The sequence below is a fragment of the Alexandromys fortis genome, unplaced genomic scaffold (genome assembly GCF_014885135.2).
Source record: "Alexandromys fortis isolate MF-2015 unplaced genomic scaffold, M_Fortis_MF-2015_v1.1 scaffold_116, whole genome shotgun sequence".
Taxonomy (NCBI): domain Eukaryota; kingdom Metazoa; phylum Chordata; class Mammalia; order Rodentia; family Cricetidae; genus Alexandromys; species Alexandromys fortis.
Window position 1 is genome coordinate 801,782 of NW_026067998.1, and position 23,503 is coordinate 825,284.

The following is a 23,503-nucleotide window of genomic DNA, read 5'->3' on the forward strand; positions in this document are numbered from 1 at the left end:
CCTATATAAACATATTTTTTTCCTACACATTTAATTATATATATATTTACATATAATATATCATGTAATTTTAAGCAAACATAAAATAATATAATTGACTATGGCTTTTTAAAATATTCATAATGTTATTTAACCCCACCCACAGGAAATAAACAAGCAGCCTCTAACAACAGAATAGTGCCCAACGAGGGACTGGCTAAATCCACATAAAACCTGAGAAAGCTTAAAAAGGAATTCTAGTCAAAAAATAACAAAGTTAAGTGTGGCTTTTTGTTCGCAGCATTTTCTGTGGTGGGCTCCGTGTACTGGAAGTAAGCAGAGGAACAATTGTTTTAAGAGAAGAGATTTTTGACACAGCAGTAGCAGCAAAAACTGCACAGTTCCTTTTAGAAAGAGTGTTCCTGGTCAAAAGATACACATGCAATAAAGACAAATTTAGATGGCAAAAAAATCCTCTCAGTGGTTCAGAGTGATGGATAAATGTATGTAGGCTTGAGAGAGAGAGAAAAAAGTATAGACATTTATAGATTAAAAAAGTAAACCTAATAAAATAAATATTAAAATTGTAGAAAAAGTAATAAATTAAGAAAAATAAGCCATATAAAGATGGAAAATAACAGAGAGTTTTGATTATGTATATTACTGTGTTTTCTTTAAATTTTTGGACTGCAGAGAAACATTTGATTCTCAAGACTGCTAAGCTAACCCAGCTCATATATTTTAAAGGTATCTTTACTTCAAATTTGGGCCTAAGGATTTGTTGCTTTGGAAAAGAGGTTCTTCTTTTGTTTACAAAGAGGATGAGACTCTATGAATTCCTTCTGGTCTAATGTGATTTAATGGATTAAGACCCCCGGAAGGTTTCCATGAATATTCTCTCTAAAATTACCTTGCAAAACAAAATCAGGAAGCATTTTGGGAAAAAAATACATCCAAATTTTCAAATATTGTTTATAAATGTTTATTTACATTTAAAGTGGGTTAAGATACAGAGATTTACATTGGTCTGCATCTTGATTTATTGATATAAATTTAAGGTCAATTTCTGCTCTTGATTAAGGTATTGTGTTTGTACAGCTCATTTAAAAATATAATGTATAATTTAGAAATATAGGCTAATAGAGAGTCATTTAAAATAGTCAAGCTTGTAGTCATGTTTATTAGGTTTTCCTGATATCCAGAGATGTGTTTCAGATAAACAGATATTCGTTAAATCTTTCAAAGGATACAGAATGTGGCATTTAAAATGTTTTAAGAATATAGACTTTTCATGACTATGAGACATATGTGCTCCTGGCAGCATAAATCTACTTCAAGAGGATGAAGAGCATTGAAGAGGCTCCTTATAGAGTTTTCTAACCATTTGGTCAAGAAAATTCTCTTGCCTGGACTGCTTGATGTTATATCTATCTATCTATCTATCTATCTATCTATCTATCTATCTATCTGAACTGGACATGCAGGGCCTAAAGAAAAATGACTGCTAAACTTCCCTAAATGTGATAGCCCTCTGGGGTTCCTGTTTCATGAGAAAGTCTGCCAGACATGGTGCAGGACACAGAAGAAAGTGACTGACAAACTGCCAATATAGGCGAAACTGTAATTGAAATTTCCTATTTCATGGAAAAGTCTGCTGGATACTATGGGCCACTAGTATAAAATTGGTGCCAACAATGTTACAGGAGAACTTTGGGTAACTGCCCAGGCAGTGAGAAGTCTCTGTCAGTTCTAGAGTCTGGAAGTTGCTTACAATGCACTTCTTATTAACTTAGGTAATATTATATTTTTCTAGAATCTTCGATGGAGTTGAAGAATAGTTATAATTATAGTTTTCCTTAGTTATGATACAAGATAAAGTAGACATAAATATTATAACTAATTCCTGTTTGATACTTGTTGTGTTATATATAATTTTACTATGATAAAGTTAAAACGTTTTTATTTAAACAGAAAAGGGGAAATGGTATGGGAAGTCATTTTATAAATGTCTTTTTTGGTTAATAAAGAAGCTGCTTTTTTCAGCCAATAGGTTAACAGGATTGAATATATATATATATATATATGTCAGTGAGAAGCCAGCATTGCTGGAAAGAGAAAGTCTTTCTGCATCTAAGGAGATGATCATGTGGTTTTACTTTGTTTCAGATTACTTACATGGTAAATTGCATTTATTAATTTCCATATGTTGATCCTTCCCTGCATCTCTGGGATAAAGCCTACTTTTTGAAGTGTTCTCAACTTGATTTCTAAGTACTTTATTGATACATGATACATTACACTTATAAAACAAATTGGTCCGCAATTCTCTTTCTTTGTTGGGTCTCTATGTGTTTTGGATATAAGTAATTATGGCCACATAAAACAAACTGGGCAATACTCCTTTCCTTTATATTTTGTGGAATAATTGAATTAGTGTTGCCATTAACCCTTCATTGAAAGTCTGGTAGAATGCTGAGCTAAAAATTTCTGACCTTAGTCTTTTTTGTGGTTGGGAAAATTTAATGGATTAGAATGTCATATAAATTGCTTATCTGACTTTGGTTTAATTTTAGTACCTGGTATGTACTGAGAAATTTATCCTTCTCTTTAGATTCTCATATTTTTTGGAGTATAGAATATAAAATATATCTTTATGAGTCTCCGGATTTCCTAGGTGTCTGTTGTTAGATCTCTGTCTTCATTTCTAATTTTGTTAATTTGTTTATTTTCTCTGCCTTTTAGTTAATTGGGATAAGAGTTTGTCTACCTCATTGCTTTTATAAAAAAAACACTCTTCATTGTTTCTTAGACTGTTTTTGTTTGGTTTTGTTTGTATTTTATTGATTTCAGCCATGAGTTTGTTTATTTCTCTCACTGTGCTCCTTTTAGTGTGATTTTTTCTTTTTGTTCTAGTGCTTTTAGGTGTACTGATTAGTTACTACTAGAGATCACTCTTTTTTTTTATATTAAGCACTTAGTGGTGTAAATTTACCTGTTGAATCCTCATTTGTTATGTTCCATAAATTTGGTATGCTGGGTATTCCATTTTCAGTTAATTCTAAAAGGTCTTTAATTTCTTTCTTGACCCATTTTTTTTCCCATTCAGCAGTGAGTTGCTCGGTTTCCTTGAGTTTTTAATGTTTTCTGTTGCTGTTGTTATGCAGTTTAAATCTCTGGTGTTCAAGTAGGATGTAGGATGTTATTTTGATTTTCTTCTATCTCTTAAGATTTGCTTTGTGTCAGCGTATGTGGTCAATGTGGAGAAAGTTCCATGAGTTGTTGAGAAGATATATTCTTTGAGTGTGGAGAGAATGTCCTGTAAAAATCTCTTGGTTCCATTTTGTTTATGACATCAGTTAGCTACAGCATTTCTCTGTTTAGTTTTTGTCTAGATGGCCTGTCTATTGGAGAGAGCAGGATAATGAATTTTCTCAGTCTCAGTGTGTGAGCGTTAGTGTGTGATTTAAGCTGTACTAGTCCTTCTTTTGGGGTGTAGTTAACCACTTTAGGTTTGACTTTTTTTCTAATGTCTTCTATAGGGTTGAATTTGTAGGTAGAGATTGGTTAAATTTGGTTTTTATCACAGAATATCTTATTTTTTTTCATCCATGCCAGTTCAAAGTTTTGCCAGGTATAATAGTCCGAGCTGGCATCTGAGGTCTTTTACAGTCTGTGTATATCTGTCCAGGACCTTCTGGTTCTTAGAGTCTCCATTGAGAAGTCAGCTGTAATTCTGTCTTTTTATATTACTTGGTCTTTTTGCATCACAACTTTTGATTATTGTATGCCCAGGGAACATTCTTTTCTTCCAATCTATTTAGTGTTCTGTAAGCTTCTTTTTCCTTTATAGGCTTCACCTTTATGTTAGTTAAATTTACTTTTATGAATTTGTTGAAAAATATTGTCTGTGTCTTTGACCTGGCTCTCTTCTCTTTTGCCTACTTCTATTATTTTTAAGTTTGGTCTTTTCATAGTGTCCCAGATTTCATGGATCTTTTGTGCCAAGAGTTTTTTAGATGTAACAATTTCTTTGACCAATACATCCATTTATTCCACCTTGTTTTCAGTGTTTCAAATGCTCCTTTCCATTTGTTATATTCTATTGGTGAAGCTTGCTTTTGTGGTTCGAGTTTCAAGTCCTATTTTTTTTCATATTTCCTGAAATTCAGGTTTTCTTTGTTGTTTCTATTTTCACTTTTAGGTCCTGAACTGTTTTATTCATTTTCTTCTATGGTATGTTTGTGTTTTAATAAATTCCTTTAAAGAATATCTTAATTTCTTCTTTAAGGACTTCAATCATATTTATAAATTCTGTCATAAGGTCTTTTTCTTGTGCTTCAGCTATGCTTTAATATTCACCACTTACTGAGATAGGGTTGCTGGACACTTATGGAGGCATAGTGTCCTGATTGTTATTGATGGTGTTTTGTACTGGTGTCTAGTCATCTGGGTTTAAGAAGATTGCTATTCTAGTTTCTGATATCTGATCTTATCTTTGTTGTACATTGTGTTTTGTTCCTTAGTTTCTGTTTCTTCAAAGTGTGTTGCCTGGTAGGAAAATTTCGGGGGTTCCTGATAGGTGTAGCCTCTGGTGTTACTAGGTACAGTGTATTTCTGTATATTTGGGGGCTTATAGATGTAAAGGGTCCATAGCAATCAGAAAAAACAAAGTGTTCAAGCATGGTCTGCTTAGGCTCCTGGGAATGGGGCTAGGGAGTGAGAACAAGCCACAGCAGAAAGTATATTATAATTCTAGACTCAGAGGTTAAGCATGAAGAAATTAAGGGAGATATGAAGATCTCCAGTTATTTTACTTGCTTCCCTAGTTATAGTATCCTGAAGTTCTCAGGTATTGCCTGTTTATGCTTGGAGGTGGGGCAAAGCTATGGGTTGAAATTTGGAGTGGAAGATAGGTGTGATACACTGAAGATGGGGCATTGCCGGAGGGAGATTGCATCAAGTGTTTTGCTAAGTGCTGAAGAAGTGACTGGGTATAGGTTTGGAGTAATATATAGAGAGAGAAGTTATGACCTGGAGTTAGCATGCCTGATTCCCTAGATGATGCTCAATCCTCTAATTTTTCATCCAAAATAATTTTCATTAATGTGAAAGCCATTTTTAGGTACAGTTTATGTTTCCATTTCCCAGCATTGTTACTCCTTTTAGAGTTCTATTCCCATGTGTTGAGATTTGAAGTCAGAGGTGGTGGTAGAAGATTCTAAAGTAAAAGTATCTTCTGGACACACAGGGCTGAAGCGCATACTATCTCCCAGAAACTGAGACATCATATCAAGGCCTGTACAAGTCATGCAAGACAAAAATCTTAGCATGGAGAAGGGGAATCAGGCATAAAGTCCCACCAGTAAACAAGAAACTATTGCAGTGGATAGCTGGTTTATAGATAGAAATTCATTTTTCTTTAGTGAAGTAAAACTGTAGAGATCAACATCAATCCAGGACAGACACTGTGGTCAAGAGTATTTTGGCCAGCCCAAAAGTGACTACACTTTTTATGGGTGGGTGTAGTTTATTTCAGTTTATTTTGGTTCTGTGTATACTCTCTTCCATTTTGTTTTTAAAGAAGGAAAAAGGAATTGAAGTTCAGTGGGTAAGAACTGAGAGATGATTGGAATGAATTGGAGAAAGTGAAATATGATTAAAATATAGCTTATGAAAAATTAAAAATAAAATTTAATTAAAAAACTGAGATTCAGCATTTTTCCCACTGATTCATTTTTCTCACAGATTTAAGAATTGTTAATTTTTTGGGGGGGCACCGGTTAGTATTTTCTGTTTTGAATAGGAAGCCCCCTTATAAGAGAGTACAGTACCAAAACACTCAAGTTGTGTGTACATGATGAAAAATTAGGAGACTTAGGGATGGGACTGCTAGACCTCACTGTACCTCAATGTATTGTACCCCCAGAGTACCAAAGTGTGGCATCCAGCAATCATGTCAGCCACCTGTAACTTCAGCTCCATAGAATGAAACGCACTCAACTGACCTCCACAGAAACCTGCATTCACATGCCCATACAGCGATATGAATGCACACACATGCATGTAATTAAAATAAAGCACTTATATAAAAAAAAAAAAGAGCTTAGGGAACCTCTGTGAAACCAATCATGAATCCTGGGCCTGCTCTGGAAATAGACTCGGAACGGTCGGATATGTCTGCACGTAATCATGTCAGCACAAAAGTAGACTCCTAAGCAGCAGGTGGGAGAATTTGAGAGAACATCACAAAAGACATCCTAACGGTTACTTAATTATGTTTAAGAGTCAGATTGCCATAGTCTCAGTAGTAATGTTCCTATTCAGTTTTGAACCATCTGCAGTGAACTTGACTAAACTGAAGGTTTGCCTTTTCCGTAAGCGTTTCCGCGAGCACGGGAACACAGTAGCAGTGGCAGAGCCTATATTCCAACCGCGCTTATCATCCGCCAGGATTCTTTCTGCCACAATGCATATTGATCCACTTCATCTGGCTTACCTTCGTCGAGCATTTCACAGTTGTGTTGATACCGTTAGCGGAGTTGCCGCAGGCCTGAATGAGCGTTCCCCGAGCATTGCCATGGAGCCTGTAAAGTAAATACAGGAGGCGGCAACATTGACAGGAAGAGCTTATGTCTGAGCACATTGACAACGAGCCAGTGCGATGATTATCTAAAATGTATATTTGGTCTGAAAGCAGCCTGAACATTTCTCAGCTACGCTCTCAGCCACACTGCATCGTATGACTCTTCACGATGCCCCTTTTCTAATAAAAATGTGTTGCACGACTTTTTGCTGTTATGTTTGATAAGACTTGATTTTTGTCAGGGGACATTCTCCTCTTTTCCTGCACGGACTATAGATTTTCTCTCTATCTCGGCTTCAAATGCTGTATTTGTCAGCTCTGTTCGGCTGCTATTTCCAAGTAAGTTATTTCTAGTTGTATTTTCAAGTTCCAGATAATTTATTTATTCAAGTATTTATCTGTTTCTTTAGTTGTGGGGTACAGAAATTTCTGACCACTACCCTAAAATATGTCAGTTTTGGGGTGGATAAAATGACTGACTGAGTAAAGGTGCTGACCACTGAACATGACCATCTGAGTTTTTCCTTGAAGAGTCAGATGTTATAAAGACAGAGAACAATTACTTCAAGGTGTTTTTTTTTTTTTAAATAAACATGTCACCATGTACACACACAGATGAATAAAGGTAATAACAATATTTAATTTAAAATAGTCTATCTACAATTATCCTTTTTGTTTACATTTGATTATGAGTATATCAAAAAATTGCCACAATAGTGAGTGAATTTTGTTCATATAATTTAGAATAATATAAATATTGAACTTATTCTCATCTATACTGGAAGGACTGACAGTGTTTTAAATACTTACTATGGGACACCATACCACACTGCAAAATGTGTTAGATGGTTTCTCACCACTATGATAAGCACACAGATAGGACTATAAACGTGGTGAAGATTTGTTTTGCCTTGAACTTTTGGAGATTTGAGTATCTGATTGATCAGGCAGAGACAAGGAGAAGCCATATAGCTGCAAGAGACAGACAGATGTTGAAATACGGAGCGGCAGCGGGGTTGTGTCCCCAACACCCCGGCCGCTTGGCTAGCTCATGCCCGAAATAACAACACACAAACTGTATTCATTTAAAGAACTGCTTGGCCCATGAACTTTAGCTCTTACAGGCTAATTCTGGCACCTGGACTAGCCCATTTCTAATGATGTGTGTAAGCACCCCAAGGTGCGCTTACCGGGAAGATTCTAGCCTAAGTCCATCGTGGGTTGGAGTTGCCTGGGAGAGCTGAGCATGGCGTCTCTGCTCCAGAGAGCAGAGCTCTTGGGTCTTTCCGGGAGCAGAGCAGAGTCTGACCTCACTTCCTCTTCCGCCCAGAATTCTATTCTGTTTTCTCCTCCCATCTATGTTCTAAGCTATGAGGCCAAGCAGTTGGTTTATTGCTCAACCAATGAAATCAACAGATTGATATGACACTCCCACATCAGACAGACACACTAGATACTTGCCAGTAAGTCACAGCCACAGTGTGAAGCACAGATTAATAGAAATTGGTTAACTGAAGGTAGAAGAGGTAGCTAGCATATGTTTAAGTGATTGGCCAAGAGGTAATTTAAATAACAGAGTTTCTGTGTGATTATTTTGTGGTCTGCGCAGTCGAGAATAAACAAGGGGCCTCCTACTAAAATTTCTTATTAGCATATCTCTTTCTCTAGTGGGATTTATTTGCATTCTTAATGATGGTATTTACTAACTTCTTTCTCCTCTGGGTATAGAATTCCATTAAGTATCTTTTTTTAAATTCTGGTCTAGTGGTCCTGAATTCCCTTAATTTTCTATAACGTGGAAGCTCTTTACATCTCTTTTAACTAAGAAGCACAACCTTGATGGGAACAATAATCTTGGTTAATAGTTATTCTCTTTCAGGAGCTGAAAGTAATCCTTCTGTTCTCTCCCACCATTAGAGTTACTTCTGATCAATCTGCCCTTAGTTTAATGTATTTACCTTCAATATTACTTGGCATTTATCTCTTTTAGATTATAATATTCTCTTTTGTCCTGTACTTTTAACATCTTAATTATAATATGTTGTGGGGGCATGCTTCTATAGTCATGTGTTTTGAGTTTCTAAATGCCTTTTACTTAGTAATCATGTCTTTCAGGAAATTTCAGAATATTTCTAATAATATTCCACTGGAGAGGTTTCTTATGCCTCCAAACTATGTATAGCCATTCTCTCTCAAGAATGCCAATAATCAATATTTGATTATTTTTAATGGTATTCGAGAGTTGAATTTTTCTTTATGCTCTTTTTTTTTTACTTATCTAGGGTTGATTCTGCCTGAAAGTAAGAATTCAAAAGACATGTCTTCAAGCTGTGTTATTTTCCCTTATGCTTGATCTAATTAATCTGTTATCGAGGCTGCCAACTCAGTTTTTTATTTGGCCCTTAGAGCTTCTCATTAGTCACGTGCTACATTCCTTAATTTATTTAAAAGTTTTTTTAATTCTTTTTCTTCTGTTGCATGTTGAGGACAGTTCATTTGTTGGGACAAGAATATTTTATGATTTTATGTAAGACCTACTTAGTGACTTTCTCTTGGTAATGTGTCTTGGGAATTATCAATCCTGAATTTGATTAAACAGCATGGAATCTTTAATTCTTGACATAGTCTCCAAGGTGAGTATTTCATCAAGAGATAAATTAGAAAGCCACGAGCTTCGCTCCTGCGCACATGATTGAGCCATTTCAGAAATTAAGTGAGGTATTCGACACTGACTCTAATAATTTGTACTTTTTTGGACTTTATAATCTTTTATTTGATGCTAAGAAGTTTTAAAAGTTAGGAATACAGAAAAGAAGTAAAGTCTTTTTTTTTACCACTCAAATTATCCGCAGTTTACATGCATCCAGAAATAGATAGTATTATATTTTCCAATATAACTTTTTAGGCTAATGGAATATCAAGAGATTAAAATTCATATAGTCAGCATTTTCAACAGACAATGTACAATAGAAACATTTTCAACATTTTCCAAGTAAGGCAAGTTATCAAAAACATCTTAATTATGTATTACCTTCCTACATTGATGTATCAGCAGGAATATATATATTCATATAATATGTATAACATCTATTGTATTGAAAATTGCAGAATGTTCTCAAAGTCATTTTGTGAAGATTATTATCTTTTGGGTAGGAATATACATGCATTTATTTGACTTGGGTAAATTTTACTATTCTTTTTCAAGAAATTTACTGAAATAGTAGTCATTCCAGTGCAAAATTAGCACTAGAAACAACTACTGTCAGAAAGATTAATTGAAAAAAAGAAGTCAAGTTATATTTGGCACTTACATATAGCTGGTAAATCAAAGTAGTCATGTATGTTATTTCACCTCATTGGCATAAGAAAGACACTTTATTAAAATCAAGGGCTCAAAGCCATCTCTGTAGTATTGCTCTAAAGCTCCGAGAGACAATTACTTACACATTAACTGGGCCCAAGTTATTTTCATTTTTGTTATAATATTTTAAAGACTCCATGGGAAATTTAATTATGTGTTCTAGAAAATTTGAAATTACTTCTAAAGAAAATGGTAGCTTTGTCTTCTATATTAGTGACGGTTCTCTGGAGTAAAAGGACTTACAGAATAAATATTGTAGAAAATTTCTCAACCTGTCTATCTATCTATCTATCTATCTATCTATCTATCTATCTATCTATCTATCTTCTATCTATCTAAAGAGGATTTATTATAATTACTTAACTATTTAAAAGTTGTGGTCCAGCTAAACCACCAATGGATGCCTACGCATGGAAGGTACAAGAATCCAGTAGTTGCAGAATCCATGAGCCTGGGTATCTCAGCTGGTCTTCAGCACATGTCCAAATGTTGAAGAGGTAAGTTTTATGAGAGTGAAGGAAGGAACTTGCTATGCGATGAGAGCAAACAGGCAAAGAGCCAAAGCTTCCTTCTTCTATATCTTTATATAGGCGTCCAGCAGAAGGGATGCCCAGCAGGGCTTGGCTTTCTGTGCTCGTGTAGTACTGTTTTGTCTACTGAGTCATCTCCGTAGGCCATGCCAATTTCTGAAAAGTTTACAGATCAGTCTTTCATTTTTCTTTTCAAAACTTAAGATTATTTTAAAGATAAATCTTTTCACTACAGGTGTTTTAAGTATGAGATTTTTTTCAAACAACAGTATTAAGTACAACCCATACTTCATTGAAAATTAAGGAACCAAGGATTCATCTCTATTAAAATTGGAATGATTATTTATATAAAAATTTCAGCCATGAATGTTGTCTAAGCTTTGCAATATAAATAATATTTATTCATTTGGGTTAACAGATTTGCCTTTTTGGAGGATATACATTAAAGTTCATCATTGATAAGGAAAAAAGGCTATCTGAAGTGATATCAGGATTATAAAATAAAACCCTAATTCCCCACTCAAGGATTATTTCATATAAATAAACCACATGAAGAAAGGTTCTGAAAAATGTACTGTGAAGACCTATTGCAAATATCATGAATGTCATAGTCTTTGCATTTAATGCTTCATTTCTAATACTATTATATTATATGTATCACAATACAAAGTAAGAATTGTTTGGGTTCCATGTATTTTTGATTGCACATTTTCCAGTGTTAATGTCAAGGATAAGTTTATGAATGAATACAGTCTCAAATTGTATTGAAGAAGGGGAGATTGGAGAAGAAAAAAAAACAGAAAGTTAGTTTCAAAAATGTATTGTGCTTGAGAGATGGTTTGGTTGGTAATATGCTTGTTTGACGTGAATTCATGAGGACCTAAGTTTGAGTCCTAGCACCCATATACAAATCTGGGCATGCTGATGTACATCTCTTATCCTAGCACTGCAAATGTAGAGTCAGGAAAATCATAGGAGATGACTGGCTGACAAATTGTGCTGAATAAATGAACTCTAGGTAAAACCTGTTTTAAAAAATCAAGGGAAAGGCTCTTCACAGAAGACACTCAGAATTGACTACTTTTCTCCACTTTCATGAACAAGCACACACATATAAACCCCACAAACTATAAACATATACAGAAACACAAGAAGAGAGAAAAGGGTGGTTTCCACTAGTTTAAAAGCTGCATTGTATTAAAGATCGTTACCTTAACCTTCTAACTCTGAAATTCTTCCTATAATTTCTCACTCCCTATAACTTCTTACTTTGAGAAGTATTATATATTATGCCACATCTCATATACTTGGGTAATTTCCATTATAGGAATTACTTATATTGTTTAATAATACTTTGTTGTAGGAGCTGCGGGCTGCATTCCTGCATCCCTAGCTCCCATCCGCCTGGCTAGCTTTATACCCGAAATAACAACACACAAATTGTATTCTTTTAAACACTGCTTGGCCCATTAGTTCTAGCCTCTTAATGGCTAATTCTTACAATCTAGTCTAACCCATATTTAGTAATCTGTGTAGCACCAGTCTTACCAGGAAAGATTCAGCATGTCTGACCTGGCGGCTGGCTGCATCGTGTCAGTCTCAGAGAGGAGTGTGCGTCTGCCTCACTTCCTCGTCCTCACAGCATTCTGTTCTGTTTACTCGGCCTACCTAATTTTCTGTGCTATCAGAGCCAAGGCAGTTTCTTTATTTAACCAATGACCTTCCTCCATCAATACTTTACAACTTGTTTTAGTTTATAGGTTGTTTTTGTATTCACACAAATTCTCTACTATACTAAATCCTACCATTTCACCATTTATCGCTAAATTTGCATCCTTTTTGCATAAGAACAATTTGAAAAATGAGAAACAATGAGGAAAATAAACACTGAATTAACGTATTTACCATTGTTTCTCTTTTGAAAAGAAAGAAAAAAGACAAGAAGCATAAAGATGTATCTGAATAGATGGTGTCATTGCAGTCAGTAAGCTCACTCTTCTGCTCAGTATTACCTTTCAAAACTGGATATGCATTCAAGTATGCAAGTTCAAGAAAATCGGAAATATTTTATGTATGATGCCATGACCAGTGTTCGTAATTTCTGTCTTTGCCATACATGTATTTTCACTGAGGCCAAATCATTGACTGGAACAGGCAGCCCCATATATGATTACTGGTGGTACATGGTGAGTGGTTTGTGCAAGAACCTACCAGGAAATGCCCTATCTGAAACATTAGTTCGTCTATTCAACTAAAGCCAGTATTTGTCTCCAGAAAGATTCTACAATGAATAAAAATGAATGAGATGATGCCTATGTCTCTTCTGCTATTGCTGTAGCTGTTCTGCTTGTTTCTCTCCTCACCCAATTCCTTTTCCTCTTCCTCTTTCCTCATATCCAGAAAAGGTTCAGCACCAAAGCTGGATAGCTTGAAAAGAAAAAAAAATCAGTCACGAAAAAACCAGATGCAATTTATTTTAATATTACATTCTTTTATAAAACGGAACACAAAACTATAAAACAGCATGTTCTATAACATGTTACATGAATCTTAGAAGTTAGCAACAACACACATCACATTTGTAATGACACACAGAGGGAACAGAGCATTTGGCACACATGAACAGAGCAGCTGTTTGAATAAGGAGCATGCTTATAAAACTGCTGTTCCTTTCTGTTATTCCAGGTCACTAAGACAAACACAGTCATTGTCTGACATTGTAGTATCCTAGAAAAGAGGCTTCAAGGCTGGCAGGATGACTAGGCTAGGCGAGAGAGATGGCTCAGCCATCTCTCTAAAATAAAGTAGGCTCACAACCAAAATAACGTAGGCTTCAAATAATTACGTTGATTCATGTTAATTTGTAAACATGAAAGAATCTTAAGTAGATATGTTGCACACATGATACAGTACACATTTTCCTCAAGAGTAAATTTAAAGGTAAAAACTTAAAAGGTAGTTTAACCATAGAGAATGAGTCTTTGAAATTTACCAACTCTTTGAAAGTACCTTCACACATGGGATAAGTTCAAGATGAAAGGTTAGGATTTTTCAGAGTTTTCCTGATTGCTTTTTTAATCTTCTTCTTCTGACAAATAAAATGTTTCATGTTGCTCTTATTTCTTCCTTTTCTTTTCCTTGTTATCCTTTTTCTCTCAAAAAGGGTGCCCTTGTCATCCCCACCCCCCTCTCTCTCTGTCCCTCGCTCTGTGTCTCTGCCTCTCTCTCTCATATATGTGTGTGTGTGTGTGTGTGTGTGTGTGTGTGTACTAAGCTATTACTTTAGATAAATGTGTATTTTGTAGGCATGTCACGGTTGTAGGTCACACTGTTAGTAGTTTGGAGATATTGTTAATCACTTCCAGTAGTATGAAGATTATATTCTAGTACAGTAAACAAATGATAGTCAGTAGGGATGAAGATATTAATTAAACCCCAGAGTCTCTTCTCCATTTTCAATGGCATTTCTATAGGTTGTATCTAGCAATAGGGCATTGTCATCTGGTTGTAGAGAGTAACCTTAGCCTTGACAATAGCCAGTGATGTTTGAGGATTTCTGTGGACCCCATTGGCTAATTAATCAACAAAATGTAGCTCATTCCTGGTACTAAAGATTCACTTGGTGGTATAAGATATCTAGTTGGGACATTGTATTCATTTTCTTCCTTCCTTCTTTCCTTCCTTCCTTCCTCTCTCCATTCCTTTCTTTATTTTTGGTGACTTTGTTTAGATCTTTTCAGACACATATGTAGTTTAGAAAGATCCTATAGTAGTAGCTTTTCATATGGTTTTACAAATGGCCATCAGTGTTCGTTTTCTCTTTCATATTGCCTTCTTTTCCCTTCTTTTTCAAATCCCTCAATGTTTAACCCTGCTGTTCTTGTTTCTGCTTTTCTCTCTACAACAATATATTCTCTTTTCCCTTCTTGGGATATCCTCTTCTTCCCAAGTCCTGTGCTAGGCACCTAACCTTTATAGTTATTCAAATTCTATTAAAAATCAAAGCTTTAAAAGTTAACATCTTCATATACAACAATACATCCAGTGTCTTTATTTTGGGGTCTGGGTTTCCTCATTTGGGATAAGTTTTTTTTCTGTCCTCAAACATTTACCTATGAATCTCACAATTTCATTTTTATCAACAGCTGACTAATATCACTTTGTGCAACTTGACCGCATTTTAATTATCCATTCATCAAATGATGGGAATCTATTCCCTTTTAAATTTCTGGCATCAGTGAACATTAATAATCAAGTATACCTGTAGTAGGATGCATAGTCCTTTCACTATTTCCCCAAGAGTCTATAGCTGGATCTTGAGGTCGATCTATTCCCAGCTTCCAGAGGAACTCTCACATTGATTGCAATAATGGCTGTACAAGTTTACACTCCCAGCAGCAAGGAATAAGTGTTCCACATTCCACACAACCTTTCCAGTATGTGCTGTAGTTCCCAACATCTCTTAAGGAGGTCTCTTACTTCATTTTCTCTCAGTCCCTGGAGTTGGCATTGTTATTAGTATTATTTTATTGATTTTATCAACATTATCATAGTTGTTTCTTGTTAATAATCTTGACAGCACCTTACAGCTCTCTGGGGCTTCATTGTCTCTTCTTTTGAAGCACATGTCATATTGCTGTGAGAAATGTTATGGAAACAGATCCGATAATATCACTTTTCAACTTCACTTTCTTTTAGCCTAAAATGGTAACCTAAGTTGTTCATATTTAATTTCATTGTCTTCTAATCAGAACCTCTAAATTAAGAGCAGTTTTCCTCACATGTGCTGATACCTCTCTCTTTCAAACTATATATCCCTTTGATACATTTTTTTAAACTTCTTAAATCTAATGGCCGTACTGAATCTGATAAACATCTCCTGCAGACTCAAGTGCAGATATCTCTGGCCAGACTAAGCATTCCCAAGTCTCAGAGCTGACTATAATTGCATCTTCTATTGCAGCAAAACTGACTTGACAATGAGCAGCTGCAGAACAAGATCCATTTAAAATCACAGTGCACGTCCTGTGTGCCCACTGTTGGCTCTTAATACATATTAGTCATTTGAAAACTCTGCTTATGACTTCCCATTTGAAATGGAAAAATAAAACCAAAATTCTTTCTAGAAATGGGAAAGAGTGCCCTTGGGGTGCTGCGAAGGTTCTACCCATCAACACAATGGGCCCTAATGTCTCAAGGCAAACTCTACTAGCACTCACCTAAGAGCTTTGAATTACTCCGACTGATATTTACTCCCATTATGGGGCACTTTGGGGGGTCTTGTAGCAGGAAACATACACTATAAAACCAAATTCCCATCCATCCACTGGAAGTAACTCTCTGATAACTGGACTGTTAGAAATAGAACATATTTGTGTGTGTGTGGTTTGTAACTAAGCTCTCAGAGTGTTGTTTTTTTTCTATTTCAAAGTAATTTAAAACCAGGGGAGGGGCAATAATCATCAGGCTAGGATCAAAATTAATAGGTTCTGCATTGATCAGTCTCGGCTCTTAACTCAGAGTACCTGCCACAGTCAAATGTAACATTGTCTACTTCTGACTTTTATTGTATTATATTCTATCACTGAAAGGTGTATAAGTGCAGAGTGTTACTTAGCTCATTCAGCCCATCCAAAAGGGCTGCAGCAGTGTGTTACATCCCTGAAAGCAGGCAGAATGCTTCCATTTTGTTTCTGAAGTTAAAATAAGGGTATTTGAAAAATAATAAGGAAATCAGTGAAAGAGAAAAGGAGTAAAATAGGAAAGAAAACTTGCTATATTACAGAGCAGTTTTTCATTAATTATTATATTGTAATTTTAAAAAATGTAGCATAAGGTAATAAGTGAGTTTTAAACTATCAAAACTACGGTATTGATAAATGTAGGTTTCATGATGGTTTATTACCTTTTCTATTTCCTTCTAATTTAATTGACATATCTAATTTTATAACACTGTTTATATGTGTGTGTGTGTGTGTGTGGATAAGTATACTGTATACTTAACAGTAAAACTGTTTTTCATTATATATAATTTTTATTGGTACATTCAAGCTCAAAAAGAAGAAAAACATTAGGTATTAGTTACTTCCTTTCACATTTCTCTCTTGAGATTTTGTTTTTTCCCTCAAGATTTTTGAGTAAGACTTCATTTTTAATATTAGATTTAAATTAATAATCCAAGTCAAAACCTAGTGGTTTTATCTATTGTAGTACCAAGACAAACAAAGAGGAAACATATGTATACAAAAAAAAAGTTTGTAGAATGAATAGCTCCAACTACCCAGGGCTAGAGAGGTCATGGGTCTTAAAAAAGAACCTGGTACTGACAAATTTCTAAACCGGCATAATTCCTAATGACATTCTACAGTTTATGCTTTTACCCACAGAGAAGAGTAACTGTCACCCTACGTCAGTGAAGCTCCTCTTTACGGCAGACAGAGAGCATTGCAGAAACCCACACCTGGCCATCATACAGACTAAACAGACTTAAAGGTTTTAGTTATATGCTTATGAATATAATATGTATATTAATATAATTACATACACATAAAATAATCAAGGAAAAGAAAAGAACATCAATTTGCGAGGGGATGAAAGGGCAGGGGAATGGTTAGAGGGAGAGATGATGGTAAGCGTTGAAGGAAGAAAAGAAAAGGAGCAAAGCAATTTGATCTAGCAATCCACCTATCATATATATGCATGTAATTTACCATGCCGTATCATTTGGATTTTCTGTGATTGACAAATATGAAGAACACTGAGCCACGGTTGAAGGGTTCGTGACTAGTGCTATATCAGAAACATTATACAGATATGCTTTGAAATGAGGAGGGCATGTGAACACTAATGACCCCCAGAGGTTCCATATATTTGAATGCTTAGTCACAGGATTGTATGCTCAATAATTTTGTGCCAACTTGATACAGGCTGGAGTCATCTGAGAGGAGGAAACCTCAGCTGAGAAAATGCCTCCTTCACGGGATCAGGCTTTAGGTAGGCCTATACGGCATTTTCTTAATTAGTGATTGACGGGGAAAGATCCAGCCCATTGTGGGTTCTATAACAAAACCTGTTGAGCATTCTATGGTGAGCAGTCCAGTAAACTGCACCCCTCCATGGCCTCTGCACTGGCTCCTGCCTTCAGGTTCTTGGCCTGTTTGAATTCCTGCCCCGACTACATTTAATGATAAACAAGGGTATGGAAGTATAATCCAAATAAACCTTTCCTCTCCTAAACCAAAAAAAAAAAAAAAAAGATAAAGCAAATAAACAAACAAAAAAAAAAACCAATAAATAGCTCACGGTGGAATTGAAAGGCAGAAATTCTATTCAAGTTTGACCCTTCATTATCAAATTTTGAAATTGACTTAATCTTGTTCCTACATGCAAACAACGAATACAAAGTTACAGAAGAACATATTAACGTATAATATTTAAACTTGAAGTCATCTTATATAGTATATAATATGTTAATTATATAAGGTACAAAACAAAAATACATAATACATTACTAAATGTGCATAAAATTATTATAAAATGTCCATATGGTCACTTGAGAAAGTTAGGTTGTGTGCTAACAATAGTACAACAATTGTTCTCCTCTTCCCTCTTATGGATGCAAAATAATGTCTATATTAATTTTCAACAAGCAAAAACTTTTAAAATGCAGTGAGAAAATGGAGAAAGATAAGGCTATGTGGAGAATGATAACTTAGAGGAGGTCACTCTACTTGGTGCTGTTTTAGAAAAGACCTAAGTGGTTTAATTAAAAAAAAAAAAAAACATTTTCACACTACTGGTCTAAGATGAGAAAGCAGCACATGGTATGAATGGAGTGGATGGATGGAGAATTTGTTATCTAATAAAGCATCACATAAATTGCTGTGTGTGTTGGAAAGTGGAGCTCAAGTCTGCTGGAAAATCATAGGGTTTCTCCTGTGCGAGGTATGCACAGCAATGTGATCTGAACTGGAAGAGAAAGAAACTGCGGTATTTATAGATCCCAGATCTACAGTATTTATAGAAGAACAGTTCTCCCTGGAGCTGTTGGTTCCTTTCCACTTTTGGCTTAGATGCAGGTGACAAAGTATATTTGAAGCACTGGACAAAGCCTTGGTTTGGAATTTGGAATGGTATAGTCAGTGAACTGAAGGGCAAGGGGAAAAAGATATTTATGGGTCAATGACAATGTTTGTCAAGAAAGGAATCAAAAAGAATGTAACATTAAGTTGAATTTTAGAAGGCTAAAACTTTAGAAAGCAATGAAAGAATAAAGATATTGAAACTCTAGTACTGAATTCTGAAACCTGAGGAAAGAACCAGACTCAAAAGTTTCTGGGAACTCGTGGCACAAAACGTTTGTTATCTACCACTGTACATGAAAAAATGTCTAAATTATAGCAGAGAATTCTAATTGCTGGGAGCCGATTTGAGTGGCTGCCATTACAAGATGGCATTTGGCCCCAGCCTCGCTTGATACCATAATAAAGGTTGCAGTTCTTCCACCAGAAAACAGGATGAGTTGCTGTGATCTAGCTGCCCACATTCCCCCTGACCGGCAGGGGAACTTCCTTGTGGTCTGTAATTGACAAGGATGTTCCCCAGCTTTCTTTCTGGCAGGTGGGTCTCCAGAAAAGCAGTTAAAGTATCAAAGTATCACAGGTTGCTAGGCAGACTCCCTATATAAGCAGATACAGCTCAGAGCTCGGGGCCCCTAGCTTTCTGCTCTCCCTATAACCAAGAGGCACCAATAAAGCGTGATTTGGGAAGAATCCTCGTCTGGTGGCTGTTCTTTCCGGCTGGTCAGGGAGTTCGACGCACTAATTATATCTCCCAATTATGGATTATTAATTCAGCCATTTACTTATTTATTTCCAATTGGTGCGCCAATTATCACCACAACTAACGTATGTCCCATCTGCCACTATTTTTGAGCACATGAGAGGAATGCATTTCATATGCCATAAATTGTTTCAGAGTGCTTGATATGGTGAGATAAATGTGAAGAAACTGCAAGACACAGGAAGTCATTGCATTCTCACTAATCTGTTGTAATAGACAGTGTTCCTCTCTTTGGACCTCAGTGTTTCTCATTGGAACCAACACAAGCCCCTGTAATCAAGTCAGAGTATTCCACATGAACATCTCAGAGTTTAAGCATGCTCCTCAGCTGATACTCCTTTATTATTACTTGTATTTTATGTTACAAGGTGTTTTTTTTTTTCTAGAACTTTGTTTTCTCTTTCTGGTCATCTCAATATATGTTTTTGGTGGTTAGTAAAGCTTTATTGTCCTTTCAAACTCGTACTCTGGTATTTTTACATTCTTTTTCTCACTAAACCAGAATGGAAATTATTTATTGAGGAAAAAATGTTTATTTTGCTGATGAATCTGGAGGCTCCATTGCACAACTGAGCTAACTGCTTCTTTGAGTCTTTGGTTTGGGACAGCCGAGCAATGGCAGGGAAATCTACTTTCAGAAAAAGTGAGACTGGGATGATGAACAACTGGGATGATGTAATCTTTACTGTCACAGCCATGCACCCCAGAATGTGAAGAACTGCTAAAGTTCAGTCTCTTTTATTTATTTATTCACTTATTCTTTTAGTGTGTGTGTGTGCGTGTCCTTGTGTGTGAGGTGTATATGTGGCATGCAGGCCAGTCTGAATCAATTCCTCTATTGCGGATCCTTCTGACCAGGTAACTCTAGTTTGCGCTAATTTGGTGAAAACTAGAAAAACAAACTAATTAATAATCTTTTTTTGCTCATATAAAGATACAGGGAGGGGTGATATTTTTTTTGTAGATCACATCATAGGAAAAGCAGAGCCAGGAAAAGTTATGGGATTATCCATATAACTTAGCCTACTGGTTGAGTTCCAGGTCAGTGAGAGATATTGTCTCAAGCTAATAATAAAAAAAAATAAAAAAATGTGTAGTATGCCTAGGCAGTAATACCCAGGTTCTTCTCTGGGTGCCACATACATATATAAAGAATTTTATGCGGATCTCTTACACATACACAGATACACAAAAATACACAAAAATACAGAAATTAATAACATTAGTGATAGGCATATAATTTTCAAAGTCATTTTAGAATACGTAAGTGTGTTCTAGATCAACAAAAAGCACAAACAGACTTATCTTTTTTTTTTCCTTCAAATTCCATCCATGGTTCTATAAAACTACCAAGTTTGTGTGCATGGTTAACTGTGGTGGTTAAAAGAATACAAATAAGATTCCTGGGTTCTCATCTTTGAATATTCATTTGGCATCAAATTTTAAAATGATTCATTGATGTCATTGCATCAATTGAAATTATAAATAGTACAGTAGTTATTAAATTAGTATTAAATAATTTTCTTTCCTGAAATCTATTCCAAGGACTGCTTTCTAGAAATGAAAATGAAACATTATATTTCACAAGTTTTGTTTATGATTGTTTCTCAAATTCTTCATCACAGAGATAATAACTGAAAAGAGAAAGTATAATTAAAAGGTGCATAGTGATGAGGATATTCTGCATGGACAAACTTTGGCTGGGATCTGACCATCTTTGCTCTGTGTGTTGCCATTTTCTCTACAAACTTTTATTTTAGCACTCACTAAAACAGTAAAGTCAGAAGTTTACACGCTGTCTATGTGATCCTCATCAATTCCAGGCCAGGTTACACATCCTCGTCCCTTCACTGGTGATGCCTAATTCCACTGCCATGTGTTTGGCACAGGGTAGATTAGTTCATCAGAACCCCCCTTTCCTTTGATGTCCCCTCTTAGTTCTCTTCCATCCCTTCACTCTGATACTGATTCTTGGGTGTAAATTTCCACTTGCATACGTCATTGTCAAAGTTGAGCTCTATTTCCGTTATCTAGTTCAAGAGTCCTTTGCTGTAGTTTCTATCCCAGTCCTGGATATTCTTTTATATACTTTAGCAAACAGTATTGATTGTTCTTTCTTTAGCAGTTCTGAGAAACATCACTGGATGTCAGTTTCTGGACATTCTTTATAGAAACCAAGTTCTGGGAGTGAAGCTCCATTGCTTTATATCATACAGAAGATATCCTGAGCCATCAGTGTCAACTATGATTCAGAGGATCCATAATAAATAAAAGGAAACCAAACAATAAATTTCACTTGTTTTATTCAAAGGCACGGAGAGCATTTCCTTTTCTTTTGAAGAAAGTAACACCTGGAGTCATTTTATGAAGTAGGTATTATAGTAGACACTTGGGAGTCAACAATGAACTACAGTAAAATGACTAGTATGAATATGATGCAATTTAAATGTTGTCATATGTGCGAGGCTGTGAGGAGATGACACGCCCAGAACATGAAGGCCAGGAGAGACACAAACTGCAGCACTGGAGCCTATGCCCACTGAGACACAGCAATAAGGAAGAACACTGATGATTATTTTGTTGATTTGAGAAGCAAATTGGCACTGGCATTTTTACACGTCCTTTGTCAAAAACAAGTATCTAATCACCTTACAAGATCAATGACAGTACTGCAGGCAACATTTGATACTAATTAATAGCACACATCAAATAACTTTCACTGATTATACAGATGTTAAATATATTACCCTTTCCTCAGTAAAACATGATGAAATGTTCCTGCCCAAGGGTGATCTGAGACTTGCTGCTGAGGCTGAGCGATTTGCCAGGCTATTTGTAGGGAAGTAGTACAACACAACATCTATCTGCCTTTTGATTGATTTAAGGTTGTAAGAACATTCTATTTACCTAATATATGAGAAAAACATGGAAAGGAAAACCTGTTATAAATTGAAAAGAATCTGTATAAATTGCAGTCCAAGCCAAGGTGTAGCTGTCAATTATAATAAGGCTGCAAGTGTTATATGACCTTACCTTGCAGCGATGCCCAGGCTTACAGTGATTCCAGAGGAGAGAAGAAAAAAACAAATCATTATCTATCACAGATATCAGCTCACGGTATTAGTGCAGATCAAGATTTATGAATAGCTCACGGTAAAGGTGAATTTTAATAAATATTGCACTGCAGTGACCTTTGTAGGAATCAGTGTTGATTGACAGCTAAATTGCAAGTGTATTTTGTGTTGCCTTACTTACCACAACTGTGGAAGATGGAAATATGGTCTTAATTTTGTTCAAAAATAGAAGAAGTAAGAAGGGAAAATAATTTAAACAATTATTGCTCACAAAGTGAAACCCATATTTTCTTTTACCCTTCTCCCCCCTTTTCCTCTAAGCCCCCTCACTCAAAGATGATGCTCATCTTATGAAGTCTAGCATAATTTGCTATGACTTTTACTCCTAACATAACAAGCTAACCACCCAGAAAGACTGGTGAGAAATTAAATGTATGTTGGTTGAGCTAAAATTAAGGTGTCCTACTGAGAATTATGAAGACATCATGTAATTTTCTAATGGAAGACAGGGACTTATAATGAGTGTTGGATTTTACTTCTGAACAGATTGACATATCTAAATTGGTCCCTCCACCAAACAGAAGAAAGTTGATTGATTAAACTTAAATAATATCAAGTTTTTCAAGTAAAAGCTTAACATATGTGTTAGAGTACTTGTACTAACAGATAATTATGATTTTAAATGTTAAGCAGCAAAACCAATGTGTGTGTGTGTGTATGTGTACCAACAAAAATTTCATCTTGAAGTTCCCATTGTTTAAAAGTCATGATCTTAAAAAAAAATCTATTGAATTTGTGAATCACACTGAAAATGCATAGATTTGAAATTTTAAATGATTCACAATTTCAAAAAATATAAGAAAAAGAGGTCATTTCAAATTTTGTTGATAAGTTTTCTACTTTTAGGAATTTTACTTAACAATTTTCCAGCATTCTTAGGAGAAGCTAAAATGTGACCTCATATGTAGAAAGTTGTTTAAAGAATGTACACCTTACAATACAGTGTTTAAACATTATGCATCTTGTTTAAATTGTTTACAGGGCCAGTCTACCACAAGATTACATATTTAACATGATTTATTTTTGTAGTCTAGTAAAAAAGCTGTATAAAGAAAAAGTACAAAACAACTATAGG